We start from the raw sequence: 12,500 nt of genomic DNA on the forward strand, positions 1-12,500 counted from the left end.
CAATGACAACCAGATCGCAGCATATGCTTGCTGAATACGCAGCTGCCAAAAAAACCCCTATGCATCTCAGTGAGCAAAGCGTGCCTGCCTCTGGCTCTGTGTATTATGACTGAATGTAATGTAAAAGCCGCGGTGATGGCCTCTTTCAAGACGAACTTGCCGATCAGGAGGGTCCATAAGCCTGTAAGCCCGTATGTGGAAGCTGATACAGTGGCGGAGATCGTAGCTCATTTTTCATGTACAGATTTGCTTTGGCTTAAAGACGCATTCAGGAGGCAGAGCAGTGGCAGGCAGGGCGAACATGATGGCATCCTGGAACCGGGAAAGCATGACAGCACAAAGGGAGGGGCTATTATCTACCATCACACCCCTCTCCTCATGCACAACCCCGCCTTGGGCCTTCCTTCCCAGTTGCTTGGCCAGCTGAGCAATCAGGTCAGTCAGCTCTTCCTGCGTCGCCCCTGGTCAATTGTTCCCTCTCCGTGCCTCGTGTGCAGCCCACAGCTCTGCTAAAATGATGTCATATCTGTTCCTGCGGCAGTCAGACAGTGCCACGGCGTAAACACACTGTGACTCGGGCAGGAGACAATGAGTCGGGTTTGGTTTCACCGACATTTCTGATGAGCTCGGCACTTCTGACAGGAAAACCGATTGTTTTTGTTTGAAAAAAAAAAAAAAAAAACTGCTCGTATGCCTGTTTCTGTAGTTTCTGCATCAGGTGGCTCTTGAAGCAATAGAATATATGTGATAAGCTGTGGTGGCTTTTGTTTTTTTTTTTTTTTTCTCTTCTCTGTTTAGAGAGATGAAACAAACATTATTGCTGAAGTCAATACGTGCTCTCTGAGGACCGCTTATCGGCACGGTACATACATTAGCAGTAGTTTGGCCTTCGTGCAGCCATTATATTCGCAGGATCATTCCTCTAAAAGATAACGGAGGCATTAGGATTTCTCTGAAGCACCTACGTGAGCACGTGCACTCGTCTGTCTCATCAAACAACTCCAGACTCACGGAGAGTGAAGCAGTGTAATGCAGTATCTCTAAACTCTGCCACTGATTTAAAAGAACGCAAACTCCAATAACACTCTAAAAGCAGCAAACGTAAGACAGCTCCCCTGCCACCTAAAGTGATTACCGTGCACTTCACCGAGCAAGGGTTTGCAGATGAATAATTCACTGCTTTCAAAGCATGAAAATCCTCCCAGCATCCAGCACAGACAGAGTGTTTCAGCGAGCAGTGTGAGAGAGGAAGCTGAATGAGAGGTCGAGTCTCCGACAGCATGGCCTCGATGAACAAAGGGGATGGTTTTTTTTTGTTGTTGTTGTTTTTTTTTTTCCTCCGTGGGAGTGCAGAGTGTATAAACAAGCAGACGATTTGATTAAGTGTGTAATCGAGTGAGAACCCGAGCCCACACGGGTCCTACAACACTACAACCGCTCACACTGCTGTGACACACGGGGCTGCTAATAAGAGCATGCTCGGAGTACACCTAAAACACACACACACACACACACACACACACACACGTAATACTTATATCAACATCATTTATTTCCGTGCTCCTTATATAATACAGGGCAATAAGTGTCTTCCTCTGGAAGTGGCAAACGATCACGTAAAAGAAATTATGAGTGCTAAAATGTGACGGAAATATAAATCACAGCAACAGTGATAATGATGACGGTGACATAATACAGTTGTCATGCTGCTTTATAAAGAAATGCCTTTATTTCCAATCTGGAAATCATTCAGTCAAGGCGGATGTTAGATGTTGTGTGTGTATATAAATATATATATACACACACACACACATATATATATTGGATTGGTTGGATCTTTAAAAACAAAGCGTGACAGTTTAAAGGCTTTACATTCTAAGCCTTCTGACCTAATAAATCCCTGGAAACAGCTGTATTAAAGGTTATTAGTTACATCCTTTCCATTTACACTTAGATTTTTAAATCTAGGAAATAATTCCCAATTCCACATTTGTACCCAATACAAGTTTATTAGAGCTGAATTCATCGTTTTCGTCTCTTTACACAGAACTGTGCTGGTGCTGTTCCACCGCTGATGTGACCTTCAACCTTGAGCTCCTTATAAAACATGTCTAATGTAACAGTGAAAGCTTTCTCAGAGTTAACCATTGACAGGAAGGCAATCGTGCTCCCACTGTGTATCTCCCGTAGTCCTGTATGTGAACGCTGCAAGTTCTCCTGTGCACATCTGGCTCTCTTTTACAGCTGCACCGAGTCTCAAATCCCAGCTACATTTTGTCCTGTTTGCCTCCGTTTACTTTTATTTTTTTAAAGAAACAAGCTGATCGTTTTGAGACCAGTGAGAGATCACGTAAATCTATCATGGTATTATAGAGCAGAAGAAATAATTAATGTTAACGTAGCCCATTAACACGAACTACCGGCTTGTCGTTTAAATAATGCAATTTGTGACAGCTGAAATAAACAGCATAGGTTCATAAGATGACCTGAAAGCTTTACCAACAATCATAATATTAACAGAGAATTCAGAAGAATAACTGGATTGAGAAGCGTAGCGATGTTACTTTGCTCCTGAAGCACGTCTATAAGCTGCGAGCTTTTTAACTGCAGCGTAATAAATGACAGGTTACTAAAAACATGAAGGATCTTTCAGGATCGATATAAAGATAATAATAGAAACTGCACACCACAATTCAGAGACTGCATAAGTAACTTTATAAACGCAGAATAGTAAATAATATAAATAAACAATAAATAAAAACAACATACTTGCACAGTCCCACTGGGTATTGCCTAAAAGACATCTGGTGCAATTACTCTGACTAAAAATGTGCACTAGAGCTGGTGCAGAAGAGCAGGGAGAGAAAATGCAGCGTCACGGCTCGATGAGATGATTAGGAAATACTCGCATGATGATAAAACCTTTTAGGTTTATGAAGTCGATCTCTACAGATTATTTGTGTTTGGTATCCAAGGCTTGGTACCTCGTCTACCTCGTTCCTGCCTACATTAAAAAAGTGGCTCTAACAAAGCGACCTAATGCTTTGTGATTTGATTCGGAGCAGCCTGTGCCTACATGTTAAAGCTTTGGCACAGGCAGACGGGATCGTGTCTCGGCCTGCTGTGAAGTCACGAATATTTACAGCAGCTGCGCGTCGTGCGTCTGCAAAATGCGCCGCACGGCCGTTTCAGCAACGATGGTGTAGAGTTAGCAAGAGACTGATGCTGCGTCTAAAATGATGTACTATGCACTTACACTACGCACTTTGCACTCTAGCGTCTGGTCTGGTGTCTAGTCAGCGCAATATCGCTTCAAAGGGAACCTTTTTTTTCTAACAGTAAGTATAAGCCAAATGACCTCTGATGACGCACGTAATGCGACGGCGCTACAGCAGCTTTAGCAAAATATGTGAAATTTTCAATATGCTGAAAAAGAAACACGCACTTGAGCTCATTTAAAATACATTTGTAATGTCTGGGCTAAAGTGTCGTCGGCCATCTTGAAAATTGTACTCGTCCGGTGGCGGCGCCTGGTAGCCCCGCCCCCTTTTTCACTACGTAAGCAAAAATACAAGCGTTAAGTGTATTAAATTTCCAACATTCCACACTTGCATTTTTTCATCTTTAAGTGCACTTCTTGTTGATATTCAGCCTGAACACGCACATGACTACAACATGGACTAGAATAGCGCGTGATTAGAGACGTACCTTGAGCTTTGGTGCTCTAGTGATGTGTAGGTCAACCACAGCTACCAGGAGAGAGTAGAAACCTCTAACACGGGAGGAACTGTTAGGATTCGTCCCAAAAGAGATGGACCGGATCAGATTGCTCCATGGTAACATGCATGTCGGTGCTCTAACAGATCCAGTGACTGCCTCATACTCAGATCTGTTTTTCCCACTAATGCTATTTGTCTCTGCTCTACATCCTCCAGTGTCTCTGAATGGTAGACCCGAGAGCTATTTGTCTGCACGGTTAAAAGTATACAAGCCGGGATGTGGCTGGAGCTCAGGGGCAGCAGTGAACCTGGAGAAGTCCTACACTTTATTTATTATCCATCTGACCATCGAGCACATGGCCAAAGCTGAGGCTCATGTGCTGAACACTGAGAGTCGCTACGTTATAAAATGGAGAAAGCCATCAACTGAGTAATCAGAGAGGTTTTGTCACAGGTCTTTAAGCAAGTATTATTTCATGGTGTTTGGAATGAAAACCAGAAACGTTGCCTAAACCAGTGGAACCAGGAGAGGATTACAGTTTAACATGCTTTGTGAATGACATCGTATTTATTTTCATAGATCGTTTCCTCCAGTGATGCCACTCGTAGGTGACCTCGATGACTTTACACCCACGTTTCCTCTTCCTGGATTTAACCCAGTTTGTCGACAAAGCAAATCCTAAATCATCAACATGGCTTGGGATATAATTACAATGATTTCAATTCTTCAGATTCTTTTGTTTGTGTGTGTTCCTGATCACGATCCAAAATCAACGACCTACTTAAATCGTTAAGAAACGACGACACCGACAGTGCGCAAACTTCCCGCCCACGAGATTAGGTTCTTTACATTTAAAGAACTAAAATGTAGGAAGAATGTATTGCAAAGCCTTAGTATACACACCAGTATATATATGTATATATAAAAACCGGATCGATCTGAAAAACGGATTTATTTCAGGTGTGAATGTGTCCTAGTGGTGTTTTCAGGTTTAGACTGGAGCTCTCTGTCGTAGCTCGGCTTCCTACGGCTGAGGGTTAAAGCTATTTAAGGAGACCCTAGAGCAAGCCCACCAAACACACCAGCACTGTACAACAGCAGCAGCTCCCAGACAGCTGAAGAATGGCTCCATTATTCATAGACAGACACACACACACCCACACACACACACACACACATATACACACACAGTGAGGTACAAACACCACTGACCTGCTCCTTGTGTAACCCATTTCTCTCCCTCTGCCTACTGGAAATTCCCCTGCTTGTGGATATGAGCATTAAGCAGAGCACATTGTTAGACTACAACAATTCTTTACTGATAACAGATATATCACAGCATGCAAGTGCTTCCATTTCATTAGGACTAAAGAAGCTCTAATTAGTATCTCAAACCTTTCACGACTGCACACTGCATCTGCACTCAGACTTACAGAAATGAATGTAGCACTTAACAAAGCATGGATAAATTTAATCATGCTTTATCCCAAAATCATTTCTTCTCTTGCGAGGAGTCGGCTATGTATAATTACCTGGCTAATTGGTTTATAATCTTTAGCAATCACCCGTTGCAGTGGGTACGAGCGAGGGGAAAGGTTCGTCATTTTTAGTTGGGGGAAGAAGAAAAAAACTATGCTGGAGTAGAGGAAGTACGGCGGGACACGGATTTGCGTACTCGCAGACACGAGTCGCGTAGAATTACAGGCCGAGAGGGATCTTCTGTATGTTTGAGAGGATCAGCAATTTACACCCTGAGTATGCAGAGTCGAGAGGATCATACTGTAAAGTGTACACTCAGAGTGTCGGGCGGTAACGGCATTGTGAATTATACCTGCTGATTAAATACAGTTCACTCAACTGCAAACCCTAATCCGAGAGCAAGTGAATGGAAGCCTGCTTATTTTGTTCGTTTTGTCGCTACAGCCGCTGTCTGTAAATGAACTAATGCGCTGTGTGCATGTGTATGTGTGTGTGTGTGTGTGTTTGTGTGTGTGTGTGTGTGTGTGTGTGTGTGTGTGTGTGTGTTTGTGTGTGCTTATGAAACATCAGGAAATACCAAGCCAGGCATTCCAGCTCGTCAGCACCTCTGTTTCTCATGTGACTGGAGACACACAGCCCAGATTGTGTGCGAGTTTGCTCGCTGAGGATGATAAGAGAAATTTGGTAAAGTGAGAGAGAGAGAGAGAGAGAGAGAGAGAGAGAGAGAGAGAGAAAGAGAGAGAGAGAGAGAGGGCTGGGAGGGGGAAGATAATCTGATATGCATGACTTGAGGTTCTTCCCAGCTTCTCTCTTTCTTTTCTCTGGCACAAATCACAGGTTGTATCCATAATTTACCGGTCTCTTCTCTCTCCTAGAAACCAGGCCGTCCTGTCACACGCTCATCAGTATAATGCAATGCAGACGCCACGTACAGGCAGTACAGCCTCGACTCATACGCCAGGGTACGGCACGGGAGGGGACTGTATTCCTAAAGACGCTCCAGACTGGTTAAAAACCATTTAGACATTGATGCAACATTGGCGTTTTCCAAAGAAATCTCTTTATCTCAATAATTCCACCTGTCATTAATAATGATGTCGGGAAAAACTGACACTAGCTTTGCGAGGAAGCGCAACAAAGAGGCAGCAGGATTTGAGAGTCCCTGCTGCTAATTATGACTCATGTTGTACAGTGTGTTCTGCTGTTACTCAAAAACACTAAATGAATTTGTCATTTGCCAGCGCTCGGGAAATATTACCTTACACAACACGATCCGAGCCGTCCTTGATTTTAACCAGCAATTACACAAGTAGGGAAGTTTCAGAAAGCAATCACGCCATGCGCGAAGCACACATGACTGTAAATCTGTGATTGGAGTGAGAGTCATTAGGAGAAATGAGCAGTGAAGGATCATCAATCAAGAACCTTACCAGAGGACGCGGTAGGTTTCTTTGTTTAGTGTTTAGCAAATCCACTCTTATATCCTCATCAATCATCCAGCTGATCTGGAATGGAGAAACAAAGCACAGGGTGTAAACACCTCAGCAAAGCAACACCGCTCTAATCATTTAACCGTGCACCAACTCCGTACGGATTTCCAACGCCGTGTGGACCTGATTAAAGCAAGCAGAAGACCACAACTACACAAATACGGCACAAAATTTACCAGGGTGAACGACAAGAGAAAACGCACGAGCCGCTAATTCAGCTTCATGTATAAGTCACGACATGCACTGGCTTCCAAACTAGTGACGAAAAGATTAGAAAAATCGATCTGACAGACATGTGTTATGGAATGTTTTCATCTGCTTCTCAATAATACATCGGTTCGCCTGATAAAAAAAAAAAAAAAAACGAGTGTCTGGTTTGTCGGCTTCGCGTCGGCCGTCTCCAGATAACAAGCAGGGGGATTAATACACAAAACGGGTTTCTATCATTAAAAACATATACCAGCACAAATAGAACAACAAATTTCCCACAAATCCCATAGGACGACATGAAAAATTCAGGTAGTTACATCCATCTTACAGCTTACAACATGCCACTCATTAAATTACAAACTCGGTGCACGTTTGTTAAGTTTCGGTAACAAGAGAGAAAAAAAAATCGCTTGACGTCTTTACATATATATATATATATATATATATATATATATATATATATATATAATGTGTGTGTGTGTGTGACTGATCCAGCATTTTATAGCAATATTAACTCAATAACATCATCAGCTCAGTGCTTCTTTATGACGACGTGTAACAGTTCAGCCTTCTATATTGATGATGAGTGAGATAACAGAGCGTCCCCGAGCAACTCAGCAAAAATAATCTGCAGCAGGAGCCGAAGCATCGAAACATCAAGTTTCCAGATGAGCGACTCGGCCAATATGGCTGCATGATTATTAAAGAGGAGGCTTAGACGTGAGAGTGTCAGACTCCTGACTGTTTGACCCTTTGGCAATTTTTTTAAATGAATAATAATAAGATGCTTCCATTTTACTACTATATTATACTACACAGCATCACAAGGAACCTGGAGTCTATCCTGTGGGACTTGAGGTAGGGGACACAACGGACGGGGCGCACACACACACACACACACACACACACACACACACTCACACATAATTTACATAATTTACATGACAACACATCCATGGCATTTGTAGGGACTGGAGGAGGAAACCCCTGAAGCAGAGGGAGAACATGCACACACACAGACACACACACACACACACACACGGAGCGGGACCCGAACCCCCAACTCTGGAACTGTGAGGCAAACATCTGACATTCATGAATGGCAACTTGTTTGCATTTTCAATTGCTGCCTGAATGGCACAGAAGCTATTTAGCCTAAATCCTGAGCAAAAATAACTTCTATTCAGTATCAGGATTTTTAGTCACATTCGGGTGCTAAGAGCCTCCTAAATGAATACGAAAGCAGAAATATTAACAGTGAGTTACAGCCATGTTTCTGTCCCTACAATTTCCCTCTAAAACCATACTGTACATGTAATGTGTCACTGACGAGCTTCCAGCCGACGTCCTACAGATCATTAGTTTATTAACTCATGTAATCAGTACACTGTAGTAAACATGGGCTGGAGACACATTCTCACTGACAGCAGACGTGTGGGGACACCATCACATGGTACAACGTGAAAGGACTGAGTGCTGACCAACAACTGATAGATAGATAGATAGATAGATAGATAGATAGATAGATAGAGAGAGAGAGAGAGAGAGAGAGAGAGATAGATAGATAGATAGATAGATAGATAGATAGATAGATAGATAGATAGATAGAGAGAGAGAGAGAGAGAGAGAGAGAGATAGATAGATAGATAGATAGATAGATAGATAGATAGATAGATAGATAGATAGATAGATAGATAGAAAAAGAGAAAGATAGATAGATAGATAGATAGATAGATAGATAGATAGATAGATAGATAGATAGATAGATAGATAGATAGATAGAAAAAGAGAAAGATAGATAGATAGACAGACAGACAGACAGACAGACAGAGACAGATAGATAGATAGATAGATAGATAGATAGATAGATAGATAGATAGATAGATAGATAGATAGATAGATAGAGTGCGAGGCTCAATGAGAGGGTTGCGTCATGAAGGGCATCCGACATAAAACCTTTGCAAAAATCAAAACAGTCAATAGGAATCAACAGCATATAGTAAGGACGACGACATCAACAACAAAAACAACAACTAGCATAACATAATCCTTATTCTATCTTTACTCCATTTCTATTTTTATGACAGGAGACAGTTAAGACTCATTTGGCTGCCTGTGGTACTGTATAGGATTTGAGATCTGAGCACTGTATGTTACTGTTGCCCCGGTGCACGTGCTGCAGTCTCTACACTGTGCTGTGAAACCAACTTAAATCCAATCTTAAGAGCATTGTTTTGTCAGCGGAGGTGTTCGTGTCCTTAATGTGTCGTGTTGCTCTCTTCATTCCCACCCGACTGGAATTACAGATAAATATTTCAAGTCAGCTTTCGGATAAATGAAACTGCTGATATTCTAATAGGCTCCTGCGCCGAGGATCAAAGCTTTGTTTACGGCGACTGTATTTCTTACTCGTTTCTTCATGAGTCACTCATGTGTATGAATAAAGGCACTTACTGTACGCATTATTATACACATCGTAATTACAGAAATCTACCTGACAAACGTAACCCTTTCATATATCCGTGATGAGTTAAATCGGGCTTAATAAATAAATCTTAGCCGCTTGTTCAGTCATGCGTTGAGACTCGGTGGGTGAAAAATATGACAGCGGAGAACCTCGACAGATTTTCTCCACATCCCCTGGAGAGTGTCTACAGGATTTACTTAACCTAAGGACTTAGTGGAAATACGGTTTAGGCAAAAGATTCCTAGTTATCCCCAGTAGACTGCTCCTGCTCCAGATTTCATGAGTGCTTTCACACGACTGCTTTAATTGGTTCAGTTAGACAATTTAAACAGCTTTCTAATGGCGCAGTCTTTAGCTTGTTATAAAGACAGAGTTCTAACGCAGATAAGAGAGCGGCTCTCTCCTTCTCACCTTCGGCAGTGCAAAATGCAGGGCGGGAAGATAGGAGTGTGTTGAGTAGAGATGATGAAAAGAGGAGAAGGGAGGAAGGAGGAAAGAAAAAGGTGCCCACGTTGCTGAGGCTTGATTATCTGCACTTTCGCTCCGACTGAACACAAACGGAAAGACATCTAAGGCGGACGTCCCCCCGGTTCTTGGACTGTGCCGGTGCTCAGATGGGTTGTTGGATTGGCCTGTATTGTCTGTGCTCCACACTCATTAGCTGAGTCAAGGAGGGACTTACTGGGGTGTTTAGCTCGCCAGGCTTGTGTGCAGCTCAACAAGCACTCCCAGCTGGAGCACTGCACTCTCATCACAGCTGCACACATACAATTAGTGCAGGTGCAGCCAAAAGGGGTGAACTGGTACAACACACACACACACACACACACACACACACACACACACACACACACACACACATCCGAGCTGAGGTGTTTCACACTTCCGCTGACCAGCACCGCTCACGTTGTACACGTTCTATTTACAGAATTCGAATGCGCTCAAACATGATGTGTCACTTTGAGTAAATAAATCAGTTTTTAGCTCTGCTGCTCAAGCTGGAGTGTTTAACGCAGTGTTCCTGATCTGTCAGCGCAACATTAATATTCCTCAGATCATAGCCAAGCTCGCCGTGCCATTCTCTCATGACACTAAATTAGTCTGAGTGCGAGCTAGGTTTAACGCTCTGACTGCATTTTATAAATAACCCCAGAGGAAAGTGGAATGAGGAAGGGCATACGCGTTTTCCTTTTTTTTCCTCCCCCCAGACCTAATAATACTGATGCTAAGAGCTCAGCTTGCAAAACATGATCACAGAGCTGTGTGCAACAACAAAAATGACACAATAAAAATAAATAAATAAGTAATTAAAAAAAAAAAAATAGCAGGCTCTGATTTGTGAGTTGTTTTTTTTAGGAGCTACTAGAGGTGAAAAATTTGGCCTGTTTTTTTTTTTTTTTTCTTCTCGGTTTTATCTCCCAGCCACATGGAATAAAGACAAAGAGGAAAGACTCTCTGCAGAGTGTTGCTTATGCTGCGATCATCTTACATCAAGAGTAATCTCCAATGGATGCCATTAAGCGGAGCGGCCAGTGAAACAAGCAGCGAGCACGTCTGAATGATTCATTTAGGTTTCGTCTCGCTCGAGGGACGGCTTCCTGCTCTATTTTTAGTTTCCTTTTTGCATCATGTCAATTGTTTTTGTTTGTTTTTTTGTTTAGTTTTTTGCTTCAAAATCTCAGCATGAGATGACCGTTCTGCAGTCATTCAACACTAATTAACTCACAGGATCTTTTGTGTGTGGAATAAGCTTTTATTAAACTTCACACGCTGTTAAAATGCTGATCGTAAGAGTGTGATGTAGGACGTCGGGAGAGAAAGACGGCCTTTCAGCAGGCGCTTTAATACACGCGGCTGAATACGAGAAGCAAAGCCGCAATGGTCATGAAAGGAAAGAGGAATGAAAGCTATCAGCGGCGTAAAAGTATCAACCTTCGTCCTGCCGTTATATTTGAATTTCAGTCAAGTGCTGTGTGACAAAAGCGCATGACGACGCACTCGTGATCTGTTTCTACGTGCCCCCAGGGAGGGCAAATCTCTTCTCTCTCTCTCTCTAGTGCTCAGTGGCTTGCTTCCCTTCAGAAGATGATATTACTCATTATAAAAATACGCTGCATGCAATAAGACCGGATGGGAAGTCGGTGTTAAAATAAAGCTCCAGAACGTCTTTTAGAGCTGATTTATAACAAATGATATTATATTATCTACTAACTCGACCCCTGATATATATCGCCTGCGATGTGCAACTCTCGCACTTCTAGGATTTTCGGCATCGAATAACATATACGTGGGAATTTTTAATTACTTAGCTTGGCAGCTGCAAAATGCCACGCTAGTCCACAAGTTCACAATGGCCCTTTCATTGAGTCTCCAGAAAGACAGGCAAGCGGCCAACACTACCAACCGGCAGCACTGGGCCAAGCTGTAGCACTGGGCCAAATGGAGCAGACAACCACAGACATGCACACAGGCAGGGGACTGACCGCCACGTTCACATGTGTGACACTGGGCAGAGAAGCGCACACAAGCGTATCGGGCCTCCCTCCACACCTCACACTACACACACCTAACAATTACCAGGCCCAGTTTATCTGCAGAGCCAAATCCTGTTTATTGCCATCTAATTGTCTGAAGGTTCACAGAGTCGGGCCTCAGCAGGCGCCTCCCCCACGGTCAATGGGGTGAGATCGAGTGTAACTCAGCAAAAATGAGCGAGATTCCAGCTCCGACTGCAGCATTCCTCAAGCTGGTGCCCAGTACCTGCTAGCAGACTGCTTGGGAAGGGATTAAAACAGCTCTAATTCCCTGTGGAAAGGTGATTTTCGAGATGATGACCTCAGAAGTGGCTTGAAACCTGATAGTTCAAAGATCTGTACAGGAGGCTCACTAAAAGTGAAAGTGGTGCAGCGGAAAACAGAGAAAGGCAAGATATTGTTTAGAAACAAACACGTAATAACGTTTGGGAAGAAATGTGTTCCTCTTTTGAAAGAACAGCAGCTGATAAGCCAAGACACGTCTGGTGTTTAACGTTGGCTTCGTCAGACGTGTAGTGTAGTCACGATGCTAACGCTAACCTGGCGTTCAACTCGGACGTCAGGAAACTGTTAAACAATCACATCTGGCTTGTTCATTAG

General features: G+C 43.0%; 1 protein-coding gene across 4 annotated transcripts in view; it reads right to left on the reverse strand.

Moving 5' to 3' along the window:
• zmiz1a (zinc finger, MIZ-type containing 1a) overlaps positions 1–12,500 on the reverse strand; it is a 121,180-nt gene that overhangs the window by 67,271 nt on the left and 41,409 nt on the right. For 2 of the 4 annotated variants that reach the window (XM_060872506.1, XM_060872505.1), the window contains one exon: positions 6,630–6,704. The exons of the other annotated variants lie outside the window; for them this stretch is intronic. The gene's annotated coding sequence lies outside the window, so the exon portion shown is untranslated. The remainder of the gene's footprint in view (positions 1–6,629; positions 6,705–12,500) is intronic. 4 annotated transcript variants of the gene reach the window in all.

This window comes from Tachysurus vachellii, chromosome 6, assembly GCF_030014155.1.
Source record: "Tachysurus vachellii isolate PV-2020 chromosome 6, HZAU_Pvac_v1, whole genome shotgun sequence".
Lineage (NCBI taxonomy): Eukaryota > Metazoa > Chordata > Actinopteri > Siluriformes > Bagridae > Tachysurus > Tachysurus vachellii.